This window comes from Nyctereutes procyonoides, unplaced genomic scaffold, assembly GCF_905146905.1.
Source record: "Nyctereutes procyonoides isolate TBG_1078 unplaced genomic scaffold, NYPRO_anot_genome, whole genome shotgun sequence".
NCBI classification, from domain to species: Eukaryota; Metazoa; Chordata; class Mammalia; order Carnivora; family Canidae; genus Nyctereutes; species Nyctereutes procyonoides.
The window spans coordinates 48161946-48187707 of NW_026575051.1; the positions used below are offsets into that span (position 1 = coordinate 48161946).

A 25762-nucleotide genomic window follows, 5' to 3' on the forward strand; every position below is an offset into this window, starting at 1 on the left:
TCTGCACACCATCAGTGATCATACGTATATGAGTAGTTAGCTCCTTTTTATTACTGAATGGGATTCCATTTTATGTATATACAACAAATTGTTTATGCATTTACAGGCTGATGCATATTTGGGTTGTTCCCAGTTTTAGACTATTGTGAATGATGCTGCTCTGAACATTTGCACAGATGTGCTTTCCTAACTCTTGGGTAAATATTTAGGAGTAGAAAGACTGGGTCACATGGTAAATGTATATTTAACATTATAAGAAACTGTGAAATTGTTTTTAAAAAGTGGTTATAACGGTGGATCCCTTGATGGCTCAGCGGTTTGGCATCTGCCTTTGGCCCAGGGCGTGGTCCTGAAGTCCCAGGATCGAGTCCCACATCAGGCTCCCAGCATGGAGCCTGCTTCTCCCTCTGCCTGTGCTCTGCCTCTCTCTCTCTCTCTCTCTCTCTCTCTCTCTCTCTCTCTCTCTCTGTGTGTGTGTGTGTGTGTGTGTCTCATGAATAAATAAATAAATCTTAAAAAAAAAAAGTGGTTATAACATTTTCCATTCCCACCAGTAATATATGAGAGGTCAGTTTGATCCATATCCACTCCAGGACTAGGTATTACCAGTCATTTTAAGTCAAAGGTATATCTCATAATTTTAATTTGCATTTCTCTAATGACAGATCTTAAAATTTTTTAATTTGTTTATTTGTGATTTGTGGATCTTCTTTGGTGATGTGTCTATTCAAAACTTTACCCGGGATCTCTGGGTGGCGCAGCGGTTTGGCGCCTGCCTTTGGCCCAGAGCGCGATCCTGGAGACCTGGGATTGAATCCCACGTCAGGCTCCCGGTGCATGGAGCCTGCTTCTCCCTCTGCCTGTGTCTCTACCTCTCTCTCTCTCTCTCTGTATGACTATCATAAGTAAATAAAAAAAATAAATAAAAATCAAAAAAAAAACTTTACCCTTCTTTTTACTGGGTTATCTCCTTTTATTGACTTGTAAGAGTTGTTTATATATTTTGAATAAATAACCTTGGTTGGATGTATATACTGCAAATATTTTCTGCCAGTCTTTGTTCTGCCTTTTCATTTCCTTACTTAATTTCTTTTGAAGAGTATTTTTTTTACTTTAATGAAGCCAAAAATCAATTTTTGCAGCCTTATTGAGCTATGAGAAAAAAATTTAAGATGTACATGATCTTTTGATTATATGTATAAACTGTGAAATGATTACAATCAAGCTAATATATCTATCATCTCACATAATTTAATTTTTGGTATGTGGCAAAAGCATTTAAGATCTACTCTCTTAGCAAATTTCAAGTACACACAGTAACCATACTCAAACCATGGTCACATCAGGGCTCCAGAACTTAATTATGTAATGGAAAGTTTTTCCCTTTAAGCAGTATCTTTCCTTCTCCCCTACCCCCAGTCTCTAGTAATCACCATCCTACTCTGTTATAATGTGTTCAACTTCTCTTTAAAAAAGGGGGGGGGGGATCCCTGGGTGGCTCAGCGGTTTGGCGCCTGCCTTTCGCCCAGGGCACGATCCTGGAGTCCCGGGATTGAGTCCTGCATCAGGCTCCCGGCATGGAGCCTGCTTCTCCCTCTGCCTCTCTCTCTCTCTCTGTGTCTATCATAAATAAATAAATAAATAAATAAATAAATAAATAAATCTTTTAAAAAAATTTTTTTTCTTAAAAAAAAAAGATTCATTTTAAATATGAGATCATGTGATATTTGTTACTGATATTAGCTTATTTCATTTAGCATAAAGTACTTCAGGTTCATCCATGTGGCCACAAATGCAGGATTTCCTTCTTTCCTTCAGACTAATATTCTACTGTGTGTGTAAGTGTGTGTGTATGTATGACCCATTTGAAGTTAATTTATTTATACAATATGAAATAAGGGACTGGGTACACTGGCAGGTGGGTATCAAATCGATACAGCACCATTTATTTCAAAGATTATCTTTTCTCATAGAGTTGCCTTGGCACCTTTGTCAAAAATCAGTTGTTTACAACTATAGATACAGGTCTATTCTCACTAATCTGTTGCACTGAACGTACCTTTCTTTCCACTAATAACACACTGTCTCGATTATTGTGGCTTTTTACTAAGTTTTGAAATCTGGTTGTGTAAGTCCTTAAACTGTTCTTCTTTTCCCAAACCCTCTTAACTAAGGTTGTGTTTATATTTCCAAATAAATTTTAAAATCAGCTTGTCAATTTCTATGAAAAATAAATCTACTGGGATTTTGATTAAGATTGCACTGAATCAAAAGGTCAGTTTGGGGAGACATGACATCTTAGCAACATGAATCTTCCAATACATTAACATTGCAAATCTGTTTATTTAGATCTTCAAAAATTTTTTCAGCAATGTTTTCTGGGTCTTTTTTTTTTAAGATTTTATATATTTATTCATGACAGACACACACACACACACACACACACACAGAGAGAGGGGGGGGCAGAGACACAGGCAGAGGGAGAAGCAGGCTCCATGCAGGGAGCCTGATGTGGGACTCGATCCTGGGTCTCCAGGATCATACCTCGGGCTGAAGGTGGCACCAAAACGCTGGGCCATCGGGGCTGCCCTGCTGTTTTCTGGTTTTCAATATACAAATCTTAACACAACTTTTGTTAAATTCATTCCTCATAATTTAATATTTTTGGTGATATTATCAATATAAAATATCAGTCGTGTTTCTATCCAACTGCAATGTAAACAATCCAAAAAGGAAAGTAATTCCATTTATAATAATTCTAAAAGAACAAAACACCTAGGAATAAATTTAACCAAGGAAGTGAATTATCTGTATACTGAAAACTGCAAAAACTTACTGAAAAAAATTGAAGACCTAGAAGTTGGAAAACATCTTATGTTCATAGATAGTGTGACATTGTGATTTACAGTAAGAAACACATATTTGGTCTTCATCCTGTTTCTGGTACAGAGGTCCTAAAACCATTGAAATCTCCTAAGTGATGAGTGCAGTAAAGGTCTTTTGTTCTGTCAGTGAGGTAGATTTTGGAAAGCACTTAAGGCTGAGGACTGGTTGCCAGAGCAGCCAATCGTGCAATCAGAGAGGGTAGGAATTTTTCAGTCCCACCCCCCCTGACTTCTGGGAAGGAGAGAAGGAGTGAACATTAGATCAATCACCAATGGCTACTGATTTAATCAGTCATGCCTATGTAATGGAAGCTCCATTAAAAAAAGAAAGAAAGAAAGAAAAAGGAGAGGGTTCTGAAAGCTTCCAGGTTGGTGACCATGTGAAGATTTGGGAAGAATGGCAAGGCTCGAAAGGGCATGAAAATTCCATGCACCTTAGTCATTACTCTATCGATGGATTCCATCTAGCAAATTAATCAAACCTGAGGAGAATGTCATGGAAACCTCTGATTTATAGCCAGTTCATCAGAAGTACAGGTAACAACCTGGACTTGCAACTGGCATCTGAAAGGAGAGTGGGGAGGCAGTAATCTGGTAGGACTGAGTCTTCAACTCGCAGAATTTGACACCACCTCCAAGTGTGAGAATTGAGTTGAACTGTAGGACACACAGCTGGTGTCATAGAATTACTTGTTGATGTGTGGAACACACACACACTGGAATTAGTCTCAGAGTACCAATTTAAGAAGACTCAATATTGCTAAGATGGCAATACTACCCCAAAGCAATCTACAGATTCAATATAATCCCTATCAAAATTCCAATAGCCTTTTGTGCAGAAATAGAAAAGTTGATCCCCAAATTCATATGGAATTGCAAAAGATGCAGAAAAGCCAAAACCATCTTGAAAAGAGAGCAACAAAGATGGAGGATTCATACATCCTAATTTCAAACCTTAGTACAAGGCTATTGTAAATCAAAACAGAGATACTGGCATAAAGCTAGACATATAGACCAATGAAAAATAATTGAGAGTACAGAAATAAACCTATATGTTAATAGCCAATTGATTTTTTTAAGATTTTATTTATTTATTCATGAGAGAGACACAGAGAGAGAGGCAGCACAGGCAGAGGGAGAAGCAAGCTCCATGCAGGAAGCCCGATGTGGGACTTGATCCCAGGAGTCAGGGATCACGCCCTGAGCCAAAGGCAAATGCTCAATTACTGAGCCACCCAGGCATCCCTGATGTTTATTTTTTTAACAAGGATGCAAAGTCCATTCAGTGGGGAAGAGAATATTCTCTTCAGTAAATGACACTGGGATAGCTAGATCTCCCCTTGCAAAATAATGAAATTGGACTGCTATCTCCCAGTATATAAAAAACGAATTAAAAATTGACCAATGAGGGGCATTGGTCCCTGGGCTGCTCAGTTGGCTAGGCATCTGACTCTTGATTTTGACCCAGATCATACTCTCAGGTCGTGGGATCGAGCCCCCTGTCAGACTCCATACTCACTGAGGAGTCTGCTTGAGGATTCTCTCCTCCTCCATCTACCCTTCCCAGTGCCTTCTCTCTAATATTTTTTTAATGGACCAATGACCTATAACAACTAAAACCATATAACTCTTTAGAAGAAAACAGAAGGAGACATTTTTATAATCTTGGATTCTTAGGTATGACACCAAAAGCACAAGCAATAAAAGAAAAAAATAGCTAAACTGGACCTCATCAAATTAAAAAACTTTTGTGCACCACAAGACATTATCAAAGTGAAAAGACAACCCACAGAAGAGGGGAAATGCAAATCATATATCTAATAAGGATTTTATACACAAAATATATATAAAGAATTCCTACAACTCAGTAACAAAAGACAAACAACCTAATTTAAAAATTGTCTGGGGTGCCTGAGTGGCTCAGTCAGTTAAACATCCAACTTAGCTCAAGTCTTGATCTCAGGGTTATGAGTTTGACCCCATATTTGAATCAAATAGACATTTTTACAAAAGATACAAAATGTCCAATAAGCACATAAAGAGATGTTATCATTAATCATGAAAGAAATGCAAATTAAAACCCCTTCATACCTACTAGGGCGACTTTCATTTTTTTTAAAAAGAAGAGAGGGGAAATAACAAGTGTTGGAAAGGATATAGAGAAGTCAGAACCCACATATACTACCATAAGGAATAAAAAGTGATGCAGCCACTACAGAGAACAGTTTGGTAGTTCCCCAAAAAGTTACTCACAGAATTACCCTATGATTCAGCAACTCTACTCAGGTACACAGCCCAAAACATTGAAAAGAGGGATTCAAACAGACACTTATATATGTAAACATTTGATGCAGCATTATTCACAGTAGTCCAAAGGTGGAAACCTAAGTTACATCACCATATAAATGATAAACAAAATATATTATGAACATGCAATGGAATATTATTCAGCCATAAAAAGGAATTAAGTTCTAATACATGCTACAAAATCAATGAACCTCAAAAACGCTATGCTAAGTGAAATAAGCCAAACACAAAAGGACAAAAATTGTATGATTCCACTTGTATGAAATATCCAGAATAGGCAAATTCATAGTGATGGAAAGTAGATTAGAAGTACCAGGAGCCAGAGGGTGGGGGAAATTTAAGTTAATGCTTAATGGTTACAGAATTTCTGTTTGGGGTGATGTAAAGTTTTGGAAATAGTAGAAATGGTTGTATAACACCGTCTATGCAATTAAAGAGATTATAGAAAACAAATGTTTTAAATGTATTCTGGGAACATTGTAAAAAGAGAAAATATTTTACTTGAGTGAACTAATAACTGATTATAGAAGAATGATCATTGTAAGCCTTGACAAATGGATAATATTCACTTATGGAGATCTGAGCACGAACTCAAGTAAATGTGAGTAAAACACAGGAGTAGAAAAATATAGCATCTACTGAAGGAGAGGTAAGTATGTCCACTCAGCAAGGGCATTATAGGGAGTGCAGCCATATTCATGGGTGAATAGCTATCCTGGCTGCAACCAGGAACCCACAGTAGAATAAATGGGCATCCTGCGAAGAGGAGAGACCACCACCATCAATAATTCATAAGGGCCTTTATATACCTGATATGGCCAGTGAAGCCTCCTTTCAAAGCTAGACCCTGAGGGTAGTTCTCAGCCATCATCTGTTACTGTACAACAGAAGGCTGTTTTCTGCTCAGCTTTTAAGTTCTGTCAGCCTTTTGGAATTAAGTTCTTAAAACACTGTATTTCTCTCTGGATAAATTATATTTGATACTGTCGACAAAAAAAAAAAACACTACACACAAAAAAAAACAAAAACAAAAACAAAATTCTCAGCATATTCTCACCTTAGCAAAAGGAGAAATTTCCATGACACGATAGGACAAAGCAGAGCAAAGAAAGAGAGGGCTTTGAAGTGAATTTGATCTGGGTTCAAATTCGACCTAGCCCCCTGGCTGCCTCAGCTTCTACAAGGCGTGTAATTTTGTTTCAAGTAGAAGGAGCTAACCTGCCCTGCTGGACTGTTTTGTGCATCAGACCTCATGAAGATTATGCATTTAGCACCCTGCTTGGCACCCAGTAGGTGCTAAATAATGATAGCTTTTTTCTTTTTTTCTTTTTCAAAAATACTTTTTAAAATCAGTATAACTCAAGTTTTTCAAGCTCAGCCCATGGTGGGCAGCCTTCCCTCCTTGTCCCCTCACTTCCACCCCTTAGCCACATCAAGGGGAATGGAAAATGGGAAGCCAAGAGGGCCCCTGCCAGGGGCAGGCTGCCGGGATGTGTGGTGAGGGCAGCCCTATAAATTAAGTACCTGCAGCCACAGCTAGGGGCGAGGCATACTTGTGGAAGTAAGGCCAGAAGGCAGCATCCCTGACCCCCAGCCAAGGAACGGACTGAGGGCAGGGCTCAGGGGGAAAAAGAAGCCAAAGGGAAAGAGAAGATGTATGGGAGCAGGGGGTAGTGAGGTCTCCAGATTTTGGTCCCAAGAGAAAAGAGGCCTGTTGGTCCAGTTTTGGTGGGTTTAAAGAAGGAAATATATTAGTAAGCACAGGGGAGAGCCAGCCATCAGGCACCCCCAGAGGAGGCAGGCCCCCACCCTGTCCTAGGGGAGTCTGAGAGAAAGATACTCATTGGGAAGGAAAAAGTGCTAAAAGTTCTCTATTAGTAATATTTTTCTTAAATGTAAAAGTTAAATTGCATTCTAACACATTTTTATAAATCTGAGAAAAACTTCAAAAACTTTAGCCATAGGATTACTTATGTCAAACAGAAGTCCACATAGAGACAAATTTAGTACAACTTAAGTTTTGCTAACAAAGACAAACACCATTGGTGTTGATAGGAAAGATATTTTATCTGTAGCAAATTTAAGAATATATGCTATTGCCCCCCCAAGTCTTATGTCTAAACATAAATGAATATAAAATCAGTATTAATATTCAGTGGAAATTTCATCCATTTATTTCCCCCAAGATATTCATTTGGGTAACATATATCCTTCAGGATGATCACAAATAAACCTTTAAACTTATTACTGAATATAAAAAATTTTTAAATGCTAATAAAACTGTTAATATTTTCCAGTTGTCAACCCATTAATGAAAAGAATCTGATAAAATTTAGTTTTTTCTAAAAAAGCATACTTGATAAAAATGTCATAGATCTTTTAGTGAGAGTGGTTCACTATGCTAGTGAGGGGTAAAAAAGAGTAAGTGAAGAAAGGAAAGTCAGCATCCCACCTTGACCTCATTCACAACCTCTGCCAAGGGAATGTCATACTTAAAGACAAATCATTTACTTCTGTTCCCTATTTATTTATGAGTATGAGACCACTTAGAAGTTATTAAACGTAGGAAAGTTTAATGGTGTACAGTCTTAAAATATTTCATGACAAATAGCTAACAACAAATTCTAAAAAGAATTTAGTATATAATATTATTTGTATAATGAATATTAAATATCCTTCACATTCTTCTCTCTGGAAATCAAGGTTCAATCTTGATTCTAATGAGAAAACAGCATGTACTAATTCTGTTTTTCACAGCAATAATTCAGAAACTTAAGTCTTTCCCTCATCTCATTGCACACCAAACCATTTATTAATGTGAAATACTAGACTTGATATTATTGGGAATTTCAAAGCACCTTTGTGAAAACTAATGAAATTCATGATAATAAATTTTAGAAAATTATATTTTAAAATATCAGAGTTCTCAATTACTGACTATAAATTCTACAGTGACATAGATTCCACAAGTATAATGTATTTAAATACTTATTAGAATGTAAATTCTGGGATCCCTGGGTGGCGCAGTGGTTTGGCACCTGCCTTTGGCCCAGGGCACGATCCTGGAGACCCAAGATCGAATCCCACATCGGGCTCCTGATGCATGTAGCCTGCTTCTCCCTCTGCTTCTCTCTCTCTGTGTGTGTGACTATCATAAATAAATGAAAATTTAAAAAAAAATGTTTAAAAAAAAGAATGTAAATTCTACTCCAGAAAAAAATCATGTCTAATTATGTGCCTACGAAACACCTAGTAAAATGCTCAATAAATACTTGACCAAAAAAAACTAAAGTGCAGGGTGTCTGGGTGGCTCAGTCAGTTAAGTATCTGTCTGCCTTCAGCTCAGATCATAATCTCAGGGCTCCTAGGATCAAGCCCTTTAGCAGACTACCTGCTCAGTGGGGGAGCCTGCTTTTGCTTCTGCCCCTTGCCCTTGCTTGTGCTCTCTCTTGCTCTGTCAAATAAATAAAATCTTCAAAAAAATAAAATAATAAAAATAATAAAGTGCAAAAATTTTAAGTTTATTATAAAGTATTATTCTCGGGTACATTTGAGTTTATTTTTTAAATAGAATAATTTAGATTAGGAAATGATTTAAATTAGTAATATTTATGAAAGACTATGCATATCAATCACTACTAAAAAAATCCTTTTTTCATGATCCCAAAAATAATAAAGGCAAAGATATTATATAATAAGAGACTTGTCTTTTAAAATTAAATATTTATGAGTTATCAAACTTAAAATACAGAATCTTGCTGAACTATAACATGGATACAAAAACATCCTTTCAGGCTATAATTTTCAGGGTTAATTAGGGAGGAATGCATTTCGATTTTATTAAATTCACCAACATGTATCTCAATTAAAAAAATTATCAAAGCTATATTTAACTGATACTAATAATACTTAGTTCTACAGAAATAAATCTGGTTTTACCAGGTAAGCTGTTAAGTAAAAAATTGGAGATAAATTACGTCTGAAAGCAATCACCAATATAACCTGAGTTATCCATTATCCTCTTAAAGAAAAAAAATGTAATGAATGCAATTCAGACAGCAGAGTAATGTTTGAGAAAGTACCAAATGGAACAGAACCTGGTTTAGATAGAGGTAAAAGATGGCTATGTGCCAAAGAAAAGTCTCTAAAACTTAGAAAATAAAATGGAGGCATAAGTGATATATTTGTTGGATAAAACAGTGGTTCTCAATAGGGATGACTTTACCCACTTCCCAGCCCAACAACCCCACCCTACCCGACCCAGGTGTGGGTATTTGGCCATGCCAGCATTTTTGGTTGTCACACTAGGGAGGGGGAGGGAGTAATGCTGCCATCTAGTGGGTAAAGACCAAAGATGTTGCTAAACTTCCTGCACAAGGCAGTTGCCCACAACAAAAAATTATCCAGCCCAAAATGTCAATGGTCCCAAAGTTGAGAAATTCTAATGTAAAGGAAGCTAATAGTAATAATAGCAAAAGGGACAAGATATTTAGTTCTTTTTTCCCTCTACTACCTCCATGATTTTAAGTAAGTTCAAAAGTTTATCTATTTCCCTTGTAAAAATGCAGTAGTAATAGTATTGTGCTTGCCTAAAACATGGTATCTAAACCAAAGATATCTCATATTTTGCAGCCCTATGCTACTCTATGATTCCCACTAGGAAAATGTGAGCAGTTATGTTATCATATTCCATCTAGGCCCTACACTGAAACCTGAGACAGAATGCCTTCTTCACAAAGATCAGACTCTGAAACTAAGAAAGATCCCTGGCCTTATCATAATGTTAGTTTTATTTTTGTTGTTCTAGCATTTAGTTTTAAGAAAAACAAAAGAAATTCTAATTGGCAATGCTACTGGAGAGAAAAGTAAAACAACTCCAGACTTAGTGGCTTGGTTAAATCCTCTGCCCATGTTTCACAGAGAAGCAAATAGCAAATATCTATTGCACAAAATCAAGATATAAATACCTTGTATGGAAGAAAAGTCATTCATTCAACACTAATTACTTAGTATGTGCCTAATACCACACTAGTTGGAGAAGATACAAAGACTAACAAGACAGTGAGCTCAACCACAGTGAGGCTTTTAATCTAATCTGCAAGAGATTATAGAGGTGCTTCAAAAAAAACCCTACAGACATAAAGAGTTGCTTAGGAAATACAACAAAGATATATCAAAATTAGGGGAAGGGGGTAAAGGAAGTTTTCCTGAATAAGAAAAACGTATAAATTGAATTTTGAAAACCAATCAGATTATAAGAAAATTCTAAACAATGTGACCAGAAACATACCTGAAATGAAGGGAAGTTAGTTCAAGTTTTCTGAGACTCAAATTGGCTCACTACTCTATGCTGTTCTTGATGTAAAGGGCGGAGGTGGGCGTGGGGAGAGAGAACCACTCTCCCAATAAAACTATCTCAAGGCAATCACTTGGCATTCTACTTCTGAAAAGTCACAAACTTGGTAGAGACAGTAGGAAGAGGTATCATGGAAAGACTCAGGGGAAGAAAATGGAGACTTCCTAGTTTCCAGAAGCTTGCTGACATCTCTCATTTACTTATTAAGTTTTATTGCTACTTATGGAAATTGAAGTTGTAATTTGAGAGTAAAATTATAAGAGATTTGATATAGTTTCTTGGTTTATTCAGGTAGGAAAAATTACTCAAAAACATATTCAGATGACTATTTCTATCTTATTCAAAGTCTAATTAATTTCTTCTTGCTGTTGTTGTAATATAAAACAACCTGTGGCTTATATTTCTAATGAAACAAGTTTTGAAAAAAACTGTTATTATACAGAAACTCCTGAGACTTCAGCTTTAGTTTCTATATCTAGGCAGTTCCATAGAACTACAATGATTTTAAAATTTAGCCATTGAGGAAACTGGCATAAGACAAGTCAAATGAAAATAGTTAATACCAAGATCAGTTAATAGACCTGGATAAGAATACTAGAAAAATGAGGGGCCTTGAAAACATGCAGTAAATGTGCTCTTTTTAAAGATGAACAAACTGATAACCAGAATAGTTATAACTTGTCCAAAAAAATTTCCGAATCACAGTAATACAAAAAGTCTTCATACCATTAACTAAATTAAATGTATCATTTGCCCAAAAGTAAATGATGAAAGGTTGAAAAAGTTGGATTATATGATGTCATGAGGTGAGATTACAAAACTGTTCCAAAGGAAGCCAATTTTAAGTCAGTGGTTTTCTAGTTACTCTTTTGTGGGGAGGAATAAGTGGGAGGAGAAAGCAACTGGCAAGTAGCCTGGATAGCAGGAAAAGAAAGCTCAACAAACCTAAAAAAACTTCTTCAGCACCTAAACCACTTAGCTTATCTCTACCACCAGTGGAAAGCCTACTAGGCCAAGTATCTAGACCTATCTTTAACAAAGGCCTAATCTCCCAGTGCACCCTGAACCTTTCTCTGGGCCGACCAAAGTATCTCCCCTCCATAAGTCTGCACTCTTTCACCTTATACACTATAATATAATATACTATGTCAAGCTTCTCCATAGTATACAAGTGCTTTGAGGGCAGAAACCCTGCCTTTATCCATTTTTATTATTTTCAAAACTCAGCAATATATATATGACATATATAGTAAGCACCCAATTTATTAGATGAAGGAATGAGCTAATACATTCCACAATTCCAGAGTAATTCCCATTTAATATCTATGATTACAGTCATATGATCTTTAAAAATTAACTTTTAGAGCTAGCAGACCCTCATAGTTCCTCTTCTAAAAGACACAAGTCTAAATCAGTCTACTGATAGATGATCAAACTCTAGATACACATAACACCTGCAGCCTAATTACTTTATACATCAACTACTTTAACCTCCTTTTTACTAATTTATACATAGCACTACTAAAATAATTTTCTATGCTCCCAGCATTGGTATGAAGCATTGATATGATAGATAGTGCTCTCAGTTGGAGGCCATATAATTTAGTTAAAGAAGACAATGAGAGCAACCTTGCCCATCTGTCAAAATTCCAGTTTAAGAGAACTCAATTTTTTTATAAATCACTTATTTAATAAATCTAGCTTTAAAACAAATCCAAGAGTTTCAATTACCTCAGAAAGCAAAGAAGTTCTTAAAAACATCGTAACAAAAATAATTTTATAATTTCATGTTACATCACTCAACACAGAAACACAGAAACACACACACACACACACAAGCTGAATGACAGAAAACAAGAACAGAAAGAAAACACATACACAGATACAGGTATCACACAACAGCATGGCAGACAGGGAGTGGAAAAAAAAGTGACTATATATTACTATATAGGCTTATTCTGCTTCATTAAAAACCATCAGAGAAACATTAACATTAAATATCTACCAGAGGTTTCAAAAAAACTGTGTCTATTAAACAGTCATCTGGGGTAAATTTCAAGATAAGAATCAGTTTTGAATATACATTCTTCAAGTATCTATTCCCTGCCTCCTTGTTACTGTTACTCACTGCATATAGCCCACTCCTCTAAAGCTCCAAATACATCTACAATAACAATCACTTCCAAATCTTCATCTGTAGTCCAGGTAAGAGTTTGTTTGGATGGGGGTAAGGGGGCTGTCCTATGCATTGTAGAAGGTTTAGCAGCATCCCTGGCCTCTCTACTCACTGATACTACCACCAACATCTACCCCCTCTCAGTTGTGATAACCAAAAATGTCTCCAGACATTGTCGAATGTCATCTGACAAATAAAATGGCCTCAGTTGAGAACCAGTGGTCTAGAGTATGCACTCACTCTTTTTATCTCGAACAAATATCTATTGATCAACTAGTAGGTCTGTGTCAACCTCTATGCTAGAGGCCAGAGAGACAAAGGTAATGGGAGGATTTCAGACAAATAAGCAATTACAGTAGACTGTGAGCTTTATGAAATGTGCACTTCAGAACTGTGACAGCATGTAATAAAGAATATAACATATAATAAAAAAGATCAAGAGAAGCTTCCAGGAAGTGAAATTTAAGCAGAGAGTTATAGGGAAAAAGAATGAGTATAAACAGAAACAAGTGTAGTGAATCTCAGGAAATGAGACATTCAGAACGTATACATATAAAATACAGCACCTAATATTCATCTCTGAAAACCTATGTTATAGGTACTAAAAATATCACTGCGAATGAGACAAATATGGTCTCTGCTTTCACGGTATTTATAGTCTAATTATAGAAATACAAAATCTTAAAATAACTAAAAATCACAATATGGCATTAAATGCTTTGGAGCCAACAAGAGTACCATGGTAGCAGGACAGAGTCACATTCACCTAGTTGGACCTGGCTTCCCCAAGCAAGCAACACCTAATTTGACATTCAAAGGATGAATGGGAGTAATACAGGAAAGAAGAAAACAATTTGAAGCAGGAAATATAGCTTGTATAAATATGTACTCATTATAGAATATTTCAGTGTGCAGCTTTTACAAAATGAATCGGTCTACCATTAGAAAGAGCTGCTAAAGTTATCACTCAACTTCAACAAAAGGAAAATGGATTTTTTTCATTCTAAATTGACAGAATGTGCACTTTTAAATATTTCCTTCTAAAATTCTAAATTGGGGATCTCTGGGTGGCTCAGTGGTTTAGTGCTTGCCTTCAGCCCAGAGCATGATCCTGGAGTCCCGGCATTGAGTTCCACATCGGGCTCCTTGCCTGGAGCCTGCTTCTCTCTCTGCCTGTGTGTCTGCCTCTGTCTCTCTATCTCTCATGAATAAATAAATAAAATCTTTTAAAAAAATAAAAAAATAAAATAAAATAAAATTCTGAATTGCCACAAGCATAAGGGATGGAGGTGTCAAAAATAAGCCCTATCTTTGTGCTGATCCAAATATGCGTCCAGATGCTAAAATTAGAGCACTAACAAAATACACATTTCAAAATATGGTTGGACAAATTCTGAAAAGCAAACTGCAAAATGACATGCTATCTTTCTTGAAAAGTAGGGTTGGAATAAGAATGTATTAACACATTTGTAATTGCTTATAAGTGGATAAAGAAAGTGTGAAAAGTTAAACACTAACAATAATCAATAACTGAGGGAGGGATGCCATGTGAAAGCAAGACTTTCTTCTATGTATTTTTGTTTTTACAACATGTTAAAATTTCTGTATTATCTAGTCAAAAATTTAAAACACACCACTGTCAAATACAATTTTTAAAATATCTATCATTAATGTTTCAACACTAAACATGTTATCAATAAAAAAGAACTATCTTTAATTCATTGTGTTTAATATGTATCACTTACATAAAACTGATTTTATACTTTATATATTCACCCTATTGGAATTCACTGATTCATTCATTTTTGTAAAGTCCTTACTTATATTTATTTCCCTTTGCTCTGCTACCAATATATCATCATTAGCAGTGTCTTTTAGTTGTACAATAAGATTATATATCTGTATCCAACTGAGACTGATTACAAATTATTCATCTTTGACTGTTTATTTTGTCAACAAAATTCAATGGAAATGCAATACTTTATTTCTTAAGAAAACTAGAAAAATGATGTTCTCCTTCTTCCTTATACAGAGCAAGCTAAGAATATTTTGCTGTGTTCTAACAGTTGAACAAGGAAAAAAAATAAAAATTAAGGTGTACTTTCTTGGCACTTCACTATTACAATTCTTTGGAAATTATTATATTTTTCAGTAAAAAATAACATTTTGGGAAAAGATAGAATGACACTTTTCCAGTCTGCCAGGAAACAGAGCCCTTCTTCAAATGAAGACCTATCAAAATATGCAAGCAAATGTCATGGCAACAGAAGCTCTCACCATGGTAACATCATCCCTGCTTCAGAGGAAAACCACTCTAATTCGTCATGTACTTCAAGACAAGGCATTAGACTAATTCTAATTTTCATTTTACAATCTATCCATAACATTCAATATACCTGGCAGTAGTAGAGATTTAATAAAAACATTAATATTTCACAAGAAAGTAATATTAAAATCAAAGCTGACTCCATTTACATGCAAACTGATTAATGCCAGAGATATAAAATCAAGCTGACCCACCTTACAGAAAATCAAGATAGTGATGAAGACATAAAAAAACAATGACATCACAACTGCTTCAGAGGAAATACTTTTGACTCAATATAGAAAAAAATATACAGTTAATATTTACAGGATAGCTGATATATAAAAGCAAGAAAAGCCTTTTTAAAAAATAAAACAAAGAATATAATTTCAAGATTTTTATTATTACTTTTACTTTGTAATCCATCATACAAAATTGTTTTTATTTCAGTGACAGGTTACTAAAAGAACAAAAATTCTTACTCAGAAATATGTGTCTCCAAAAAAAAAAAAAAAAGAAAAGAAATATCTGTCTCAGATAACAAAAGTAAAATCAAATATGGTTTTTAAAAGGTTAGAAATTAATCAGTTATTACTAAATATAAAATTTTACTATGCTACATAAATCGCTAAAATCCTCTTATAAAATACTATTAAGTATTATCAACTTTGTAAATGAAATTAAAAGATCTAATAGCTGTTAAGTAAAAGATCTACTACCTATAGCATATTAAAATGCCAATGGTCATTTTAAAATATTCATTTTTAGATGACAAAGGTTAGCAATTCAAACTGTCAAGAAAATCATAAAACAAAATCTTATATATGAGTCTAATAAAATCCAACTGGTTTATGGTATAGACTAATAACCAAATGATCACTTTAGTCTGATCAAAGTTTGAACCTTAAAACTTAAAAATACATAGGTTTACATAAAAATAAGCAGCTAATTTTCCTTTGAAGAAAATACCCATTTTTCTCAAAATATTTAAACATTTTGTCAAATACAGCTTACATTTGAAATTTTTAAAAACACTGTGCACAAAGTAATATAAGTCACCTTTAAATAAAAATCAGCTATTTTTGCATCAACAGCCAAGTACTTGGGGAAACCAAAAGACAGCATGTGATAAAGAGTAAACTGCCTTTAAATCTAATTTTGGTATTTAACTTGAAAGCCAGGGGAAATCACTAGAAGATCACTGAATGCAGTGTGAAGAAAAGACCAGAGGGAGACAAAGTGAATGTTGCAGGACCAGTTAGGATGCCACTGCAGCAGACCAGGCAAGAGACAATGAATGGTAAATCAGATTAGAGCTGTGACAGAGGTTACAGAGAGAAAAGGGAATAATGTATGAGATATTTAGGTGATACAGCAGGAAGACAGAGTAAGACCTGGACATGGATGAGAGGGACGAAAGAAGGGAAAATGTCAAAGATGGCATCTAGCAGATTTCTCATTTAAGTGGAGTAGGAAATGCTGGGAAAGGAAAGGTTTTTACAGTTTGTGTGTTTGCTTGTTTCATTGTATGGGGAGTAGAAATGAAGTTTGGCTTTAAAATGTATTGAGTCTTTGGTGTTTCTGAGATTTTCAAAAGGCAGTGTCAAGGTAGGCAATTAGTTAACAAATACGGAGCTTAAATCAAGTCTGGCTTGTAAGAGGGTAACTAAAGCCATGGGTGTGAATAAGATTTCTAGGGAGAGAGTAGACCATTAGAAAGAATGAATGTGGGAACCCTGGGTGGCGCAGCGATTTAGCGCCTGCCTTTGGCCCAGGGCGCGATCCTGGAGACCCGGGATCGAATCCCACGTCGGGCTCCCGGTGCATGGAGCCTGCTTCACCCTCTGCCTGTGTCTCTGCCTCTCTCTCTCTCACTGTGTGCCTATCATAAATAAATAAAAATTTAAAAAATTAAAATAAAGAAAAGAATGAATGTCCAGGACATTAACTGAGAAAGTCCAAACTTGAATGGTTAGTAGAAGATAAAGAGCTTGAATGAGATGGAGAGAAAATGGTATAACACTAGAAAGAATTAGGAGCATGTGGTGTCATAGAAGCCATGAAAGAGAATATTTCAAGAAATAGTGGACAGCAGTGTAGACTACCACTAGATGATTAAGTAAAAAAAAATTTAAAAATTTAAAAAGCCCGCAAAATATTGATTTTGCAATGAAGAGAAATTATTGTTGACTTTTAAAAAAAAACTGATTCACATAATATTTACTTAGTCAAAGCCCTTTTAAAAATACAACCTTATCTAAAACTACAATACGTAAAAGAAAAAAATCAGAGCTGTTGTGATGTAAACACAATGCTTACATAGTAATCAATTCCTCCATGTGGCCCTGAGGTAGTTCACAGAAATCTCTAACTTCAGAAATTAATGTTTTGAAGCCATTGGTCTAATCTTGGAAGTATCTTTTCAGCCCTGATTTTTCTATAATTCTGCAAATGCAATTTAATCTACTTTTTTAAATTGAGGCTTCCATGATAATTAATGACTGCTCTGTGTTTTAGTAAATATCAGATACTGGTGGATTTCTTTATAATCACAAAAAAATATACTCTAAGTTTTATTCTCCTGAACATATCATTAATTAACTTTGGTTTTCCTTTTTCCTATAAAAAAATGAGCTATGTGAAACACAGGACAATAAATGAAAAGGTAAGCAAACTTTCTTCTAAGCCAATGTTTGGTTTACACTCAATAGAATCACCACCTTTATATAGTATCTTTATCACTATTCTTCAGTTTTTTGCTAAGATTCAAATATTTTCGTTTTTACTCTTTAGCAAAAGTTATATGTTCTACCTTTTATCCAACTCTAATTCAGTCACTATAATTAATGTAATGGAGCAGAATTAACTTCTTGCTAAGTTTTAAGTAATTAGCACCAAACAAATGTAAACCAAAGGGTTTTTTCATAAGTAGATACAGAGGAATCCTCTTCATCCTTCACCATTCATTTGCCTTTGGAATATTTCTTTGGTATCAGGGACTGGATTACAGGTTAAAAATCAAACTTTGTCTACTCTGACCCAGACTCCTCTCCACTTTATGCAGATTCACTCAGACTGCTAGAATGGTCACTCGATTAGTTCCTTTCTTCATTTATTTTAAATTTTGGTCAAGGGAATCCAGCAATGCAATACTACATTGTGAAAAGTTTGGAAGATTTTCAGATAAACATGGTGAATTAAACAGGTGCATTGATATTCACTTTGATTTGAAACCTCACTTAAGCAAGAGTTACAGAAAAGAAGTATCAACCGAAAAGGAAACATAGGAAGGAAGACAACAGCAGAAAACATGTCAATACATTTTTGAAAGGCAAAAAAAGAGATGGAGAAGTTAGTAGGGCACAGAGCACAGAAATCTGAATACTAAGTGCTTGCAGAAGAGAATACCAATGAAAGCAATTCATGCTGCATGTCACAGCTCCTCAGAACAGTTAGATAATGTGGGGAAAATAACTCAGAAGGTTGCCAAGGGGGAGAAAGTTGAGGCATGGCACTGAAAACAAGAAATGTTGAAAAATTTTAAAAGGAATATTTAAACCTCTATGTTCCCTCCTCCACCCTAGGCAAAATGCAGGAGATACCCTTATTCCATGAAAAAAACTGAAGCACAAAAGCTCTAGTCCAGAAGATTCAAGTGTAACTGAAGAGGTTAACTGAAACCTGATGAGTTCAGTAAGGCTTCCCTACTTAACAGTGGGCCCTCATCCCATTACCTTCTCTAGTCCAAGAATGTGCAACAATCAGGCAAATGCAACCAAGAAGGGGTCTGGAGGCTTGGTCTCTGAAGAGGTAAAAGAACTCCACAGAAAAGAACCTCAGATCCTAAGATTCAGATAACTCCCAATTTAAAAAGAGAAGGTGAAAAATTTACACATTTTAACATGATAAAAAATACCATAATGCCTATCATATTATTACAATATAGCACATTAATCTGCCTAAGTGCCCATCATTTATCCTGCCTGCATTTAATTATTAAAGCTGAGTTTTAGATTTCCCCAGAAGAAAAATTTAGAAATGTTGGCAAATTTTACATTAAAAATTAGTTCTTGGTCTGATTATAGTTCCTAAATTCTCATTCAGAATTTGCTTTCCATAGAAAGCCTAACAAAGGAAGGTAATTTACAAATCACACAAGTGCAGAATCAGAAATTACACTGGGTATTGGGCTCTACAACTATTAGTGAGAAATACCACATCAAGCTAGGTAACAATGAAAGGTTGAAAAATGGCCCCCAAATACAATTGGGAAAGTTCATCCAAACAGTGTAATATTTATGCCATAAATGAAAAATGTTATTGCTTACCCTAATAAGTAGTCCTAAAATTACATATGATGAAAATGAATCATGGATACTAAATTATAGTAAATATACTGCCTTTAAATAGTGTAAAACCAGACCCACACTTAGTTGGTTGAAAAGGGAAAGATTAGCAAGCCTTAGATATTAAAACTAGAAGTAAACTTTTTCTTTATAAACTGAGAGAATAAATAAAAACTGGAGTGGAAATAAATTTCTCATTGTGTGATGCAATGTCATTTAATGCTCTGTCTCAGGATTATCTAAAATCACATCTCCCATCATTGGAAGCTACACCTGTCTGTAATCAACTCTGTTCTTACCTCTTTATACAGAAAACTCAGAGCTGCTGAAAAGGAAAATTAATGTCTTTCCTTTCACTATGCAACAGCAATCAGAAAAATGCCATTTTTCTTGGTAAAGAAAAGGAACTGGATACAGTATATGAGCACTATGGTTTCAATCCCAAAGAATTAAGGGAAAGAAAAAAACTTAAGCATTCCTTCTTTGAAAGCAATAAAAAGAAATCATAAAAGTCATGAATTATTAGAAAAATAGATCTTAAACTCTGCTCTCTTTAGCAGAATATCATGAATACAATGTTTGATAATGTCATTCAAGTTCATCTACTTAATAGAAACTTAGATTTTCATTTTTTAAAAAGGTAGAAAAGTCACAAATCTCTGTGTAGAAACCAAGTATAGTCTCACTAGTGGCTCTGATAAATCAAAAATGTGAAAATGGAATACAGAGGGCCCTTCCTGTGGTAGTGGCCCAAACTAAGGACACAGTACATAAGAATAGAAAAATCAGACTGAAATTACAAAAGTAAGATCATAAAAAAATAATAAACACTACAAAGTTGCATATAATGAAATTTTGCATATGAGTGAGAAAATTGCTCTCCTAAATGGATTCATGCTAAACTGGAACCTACCCTGGAAGGCAGAGTTAATATATTTTATACTCAGAATACTCTTTAGAATATTTAACACAAACACAATAGAAATAAAACAAACAAACAAAAAACCTCACTGTAGAATTAGAATAGGACATGTGACTAAGTACCACATCCTTCTTACAGCCAGATGCCAATCTAATCAATTAACAGTGAAGTCCGACTAAAGGGCACACTATAAACACCATTAAAAGTATGCATCTGTGGTAAAAATTAAGACAGAAAGAGCTGACAAAGTGTACTTTTAAGAAATAAAAAACCAGATAGGAAACCTCCATGAGAAATTACGATTAAAAATGAAACACATCAAAAATCATTAAAATGTTATGGAAAATGAAAAGAATTAATTAGCCAAAGATTAATAACTAGTACCGTACAGTGCTGTCATCAATTAAACTTTTGCCAAAATAAGTGGCTGTGAAATGCTTCTTCTAACAAAATGAGTCTTTGTAGATATGCACTAACCTAAGGATCTGAAAGGCTAAATTAATAAGAAATTGACAACGTCCACTGATGAACAAAATGTGACTTTCAAAGGCATTCCATATACTATCATAACCTTAATAAATTTAGAATGCAAAAGTGAAAATTCTTAAAAAAAAAAAAGAGTGAAAATTCTATTGAAATGATGGTAGGAGAAAAAAATTATCAGAAATACAGTCATATAATGGTGATAGTGATAAACTTTATAACAACTCTATTTTATTTATTGCAATAATATAAATCTCCTTTTAAGAGATATATTGTTTTTATGAGAGTAATATTAGAATTTATTCTCTCTCTTATTAAGAATTCTTTACCCAATATATTTTCCCTGATATTGGCAGGAAGAATAAATTCTTAAGTGTTAATTTATACTCACATATGTTAATCATCATATGATCATTATAGAATTTCAGAGCTTAAACTATTATAACCTGTACATTTTACAGATGAAGAACTGGATAACCAAAGAGATATAAAGTGCCTTGTCTTAAACGGAGACCAATTCTAACCCACTGGGAAGTCTCTGAGAAGAATATGCAAGTAGCAAAGCTTGTATTATTGTTTCATGAGGAATAGTTGTTTGCATTGGGGATTCTGCAAGGAAATAAGTGAGAATTTAAAGAAGGTCACTGAAAAATTTCTTTAAAAAGAGAGCATAAATTAATTATACATATGCATGTACAAGAAAAATAAAATAGCTATAAATTTTAAAAATGTTTGCCTATATTTCTTTCTGTTGTTTGATTGCTGAAGCTAGGACTTTAGTACTATATTAAATACAGTGATGAGAGTGGACATCCTTGTCTTGTTCCTGACTTTAGATGAAAAACTCTCAGTTCTTCCCTAATGAGGATGATACAGCTGTGGGTTTTTCATATATGGCCTTTATTACGTTGAAGTATGCTCTCTCTATCCCTACTTTTTTTAAGGTTTATATCGTACATAGATGTTATATTTTGTCAAATGCTTTTTCTGCATCTATCAAGAGGATCGTATGGTTCTTATTCTTTGTTTTATTAATATTGACATATCACAGTGATTGATTTACAACTGCACCAAAAACCATAAGATATCTAGGAATAAACTTAACCAAAGAGGTAGAAGACCTGTACTTTAAAAAGTATAAAATACTTATGAAAGAAACTTAAGATGACACAAAGAAATGGAAAAACATTTCATGCACATGGATTGGAAGAATGAACTTTGTTAAAATGTCTATATTATCCAAAGCAATCTATACATTTAATGCAATGTCCATCCAAATACCACCAGAATTTTTCACAGATTAGAACAAACAATCCAAAAATTTGTATAAAACCAAAAAGACTCCAAATAGCCAAAGTAATCTTGAAAAAGAAAAGAAAAGCTGGAGGCATCACAATTCCTGACTCAAGTTATATTACAAAGCTGTAGGGATCAAGACAATATGGCCCTGGCACAAAAAAAAAAAAAAAAAAACAGACACATAGATCAATGGAACAGAACAGAAAACCCAGAAATGGACCCATAACTACATGGTCAACTAATCTTTGACAAAGCAGGAAAGAATATCCAATAGAAAAAAGACAGTCACTTCAACAAATGGTGTTGGAAAAACTGGATAGCTACATGCACCACTTTCTTACACCTTATGCAAAAATAAATTCAAAACAGACTAAAGACAGGGGTGCCTGGGTGGCTTAGTCGGTCGGGTATCCGACTCCAGATTTCAGGTCTGGTCATGATCTTAGGGTTGTGAGATCAGGCCATGTCTAGCTCCACACTCAGGGCAGAGTCTGCTTTGTACGACCCCATGCCAACCCCCCCACCCATTGCTTATGTGCCTTCTCTCTCTTTCTCTCTCTCAAACAAATAAATAAAATCTTTTTTAAAAAATAGATTAAAGACATATGAGACAGGAAACTAACAAAATGCAAAGGAAAAAACTATCAAAATGCTAGAGTAAATTCCTTGACATTGGCCATAGCAACTTACTAGATATGTCTCCTGAGGCAAGGGAAACTAAAGCAAAAATAAACTACTGAGTTTTCATCAAGATAAAAAGCTTCTGCACAGCAAAGGAAACAATCAACAAAACTAAAAGGCAACCTTTGGAATGGAAGAAGATATTTGCAAACGACCTATCAGATAAACAGCAAGTATCCAAAATCTATAAAGAATTCATCAAACTAAAAAAATAAAAAAGAATTTATCAAACTTAACACTCAAAAAATAGTCCAGTTAAAAAATGGGCAGAAGACATAACTAGACATTTTTCCAAAAACATACAGATGACTAACAGATACATGAAATGTTGCTCGACATTACTACTTTCCAGGAAAATACAAATCAAAACAATGATGAGTTATCACTTCACACCTGTCAGAATAGCTAAAATTAACAACATAAGAAACAAAAGGTGTTGGCAAGTATGCAGAGAATGGTAAATCTCTTACACTGTTGGTCGGAATGCAAACTAGTGCAGCCACTCTGGAAAATAGTACGGAGGTTCCTCAAAAAGTTAAAAATAGAGACACCCAACAACCCAGCAATTGCACTACTAGTTGTTTACCCAAAGGATACAAAAATACTTATTCAAAGGGATGCATGCACCCTGCCCAAAGTTTATAGCAGTATTATCAACAATAGCCAAATTACGGAAACAGCCAAATGTCCATCAACTGATGAATGGATAATAGTATATCTATACACTATATATATATATAGTGTGTGTGTGTGTGTGTGTGTGTATATATATATATATATATATATATATATATATATATATATATATAATAGTGTATTGCTCAGCCATAAAAAGGAATAAAATCTTGCCATTTGCAATGACCTGGGTGGAGCTAGAGTGTATTATGCTAGGCAAAATAAGTCAGAGTAAGACAAATACCATATGATCCCACTCATGTGGAATTTAAGAAACAAAACAGATGAACACAGGGGGTAAAAAAAAAAAAAGAGAAAGAGAGAAAGGGGAGGAGGGAACCAGAAAATAGACTTAATTATAGAGAACAAACTGAGGGTTATTGGAAGGGAGGTGGGCAGGAGTTGGGGTGAATAGGTAATAGGGATTATGGAGGGCACTTGTGATGAGCACTGGCTGTTGTATGTAAGTGATGAATCACTAAACTCTACACTTAAAACTAATTTTACACTGTTTATCAGGTAACTACAATTTAGATAAAAACCTGAAGAAAACATTTTTTCCTATATTGGTAAAATATAAAACCAGTCAAATCTGAAAGGCAAGAGGAAAATCTAATGATATATTTTCATTTCTTTGATGAACATTTTCTAAGACATATTGGGACAAACACTATCCTAGACATTGGACAAGTAAAGATAAATAAGAAAGGAAAGTACTAATAACCTTAGAGAAACCCACAGTATTTATGAGACAAAAACATAATCAATATTTACCTTGTGAGGTGGTAGCTACTTCTTTACCTAGTATAAGAAACAGCAAGGTTATCTTGGAGCTCTTTCTTGCTTTGAGAATAATCATTTAAGTCATCTATCTTAATTATAAAGATTCTTAGCAAGTAATAACAACTGTTTAAGAAAAGAGGAAAACAAAATTTTTCTTGGTTTCATAAAAGCAAACCTCTCCCCATAAGTCTTAAGAAATGGAGAGCAGGGACAAGATGGAATATGAACAGGAACCCAAGATCTCATCAAGCCTCCAACTGTTGTTTCTTTTTCAGTCACAATATAACATCTCTCTTCGTCTGGTAGCCTCAAATGAGATCAGTTGGCGTCAAAGAATCTGAGAATCTCCATGTCAGGGAACGGGAAGGGAAGATACAGATCTGTGACCACGGCCTAAGCTGTTACAGGAAAGATTTACTTCTAGACAAAGGTGTATATGAGGCTAGAAATCACTTTGACCAAGGCAGTCTAACAGTAATGACAAAGGAACAGTATGTGATGTGCAGGTGTATGTGTGTGCTGCCCAAAGAATTAAAAGAGATTAAGTGCTCATGCCTAAGGTGACCTAGAAGAAATCTAGAAACTACTTTTCCATCTTCTTTATACCCTAAAAGACTACCATCAGGTTAACAAGAGTAACTTAGAAATACCCATCCTCAACAACATCAACAAAGAAATGATGGCAGCAAATGCACAAAAGGATAGGGTCAATCTAAGAACTCATCAGAATTCCCCCTTTCTAGAATCTGGTAGCTAGAATCAAGGTGACTAAGATGGGATAAGTTTAAAAATCTCAGGACATAACTGTAAAGAGGAAAACCCTAGGAAGTAAAAAGGGATGCTTACAGTACTACACTACACTGTGACTCATTTCTTCACAGGAGAGAAGCGGTCAAGCTATTCCATTTGAATAATAAGGAAATATAAACTTAATTTTGTTCTGCAAGCTGGGAACTCCCAGGATGGGTGGAGACAGTGAAGAGAAGTCTCAAGGAGAGAAAGCAAGGCAGCAGGACTATGGAATGAAAGGCTCTGGGCAGCCCAGGTGGCTCAGCGGTTTAGCACCACCTTTGGCCCAGGGCATGATCCTGGAGACCTGGGATCAAGTCCCATGTCGGGCTCCCTGCATGGAGCCTGCTTCTCCCTCTCCCTGTGTCTCCCATACATACATACATACATACATACATACATACATACATACAAACATACATACATAAAATGTTTAAAAAGAAAGGCTCCAAAAGGAATGCCTTCAAGTAAAACTCAAACTGGATATATCACCTGATAAATTTGACTGTATTGAAAAAAAATTAAATAGTTCCTTTAAAGAGTTTAAGGGAAGAAGTAGTGATAATCATAATAAATGAAAATATAAGGCATTTCCTAACTTTAGAGGAAAAAAGTTTTCTATGAAAATATAATATTATACAACTTGACTCAGATGTGAACAATATTTATGTTACCACAGAAATACAAATACTGAATATTCATTTGACCAAAAATGTGATATAATTATAATGGGATGACAGAAGGAGAAGGGGTGA

The 25762-nt window shown here is 34.9% G+C and overlaps 1 protein-coding gene across 2 annotated transcripts in view; it reads right to left on the reverse strand.

The window, feature by feature from the left end:
• The window catches only part of RNGTT (RNA guanylyltransferase and 5'-phosphatase), a 320891-nt gene that overhangs the window by 138636 nt on the left and 156493 nt on the right, over positions 1-25762 (reverse strand). The window lies entirely within an intron of this gene.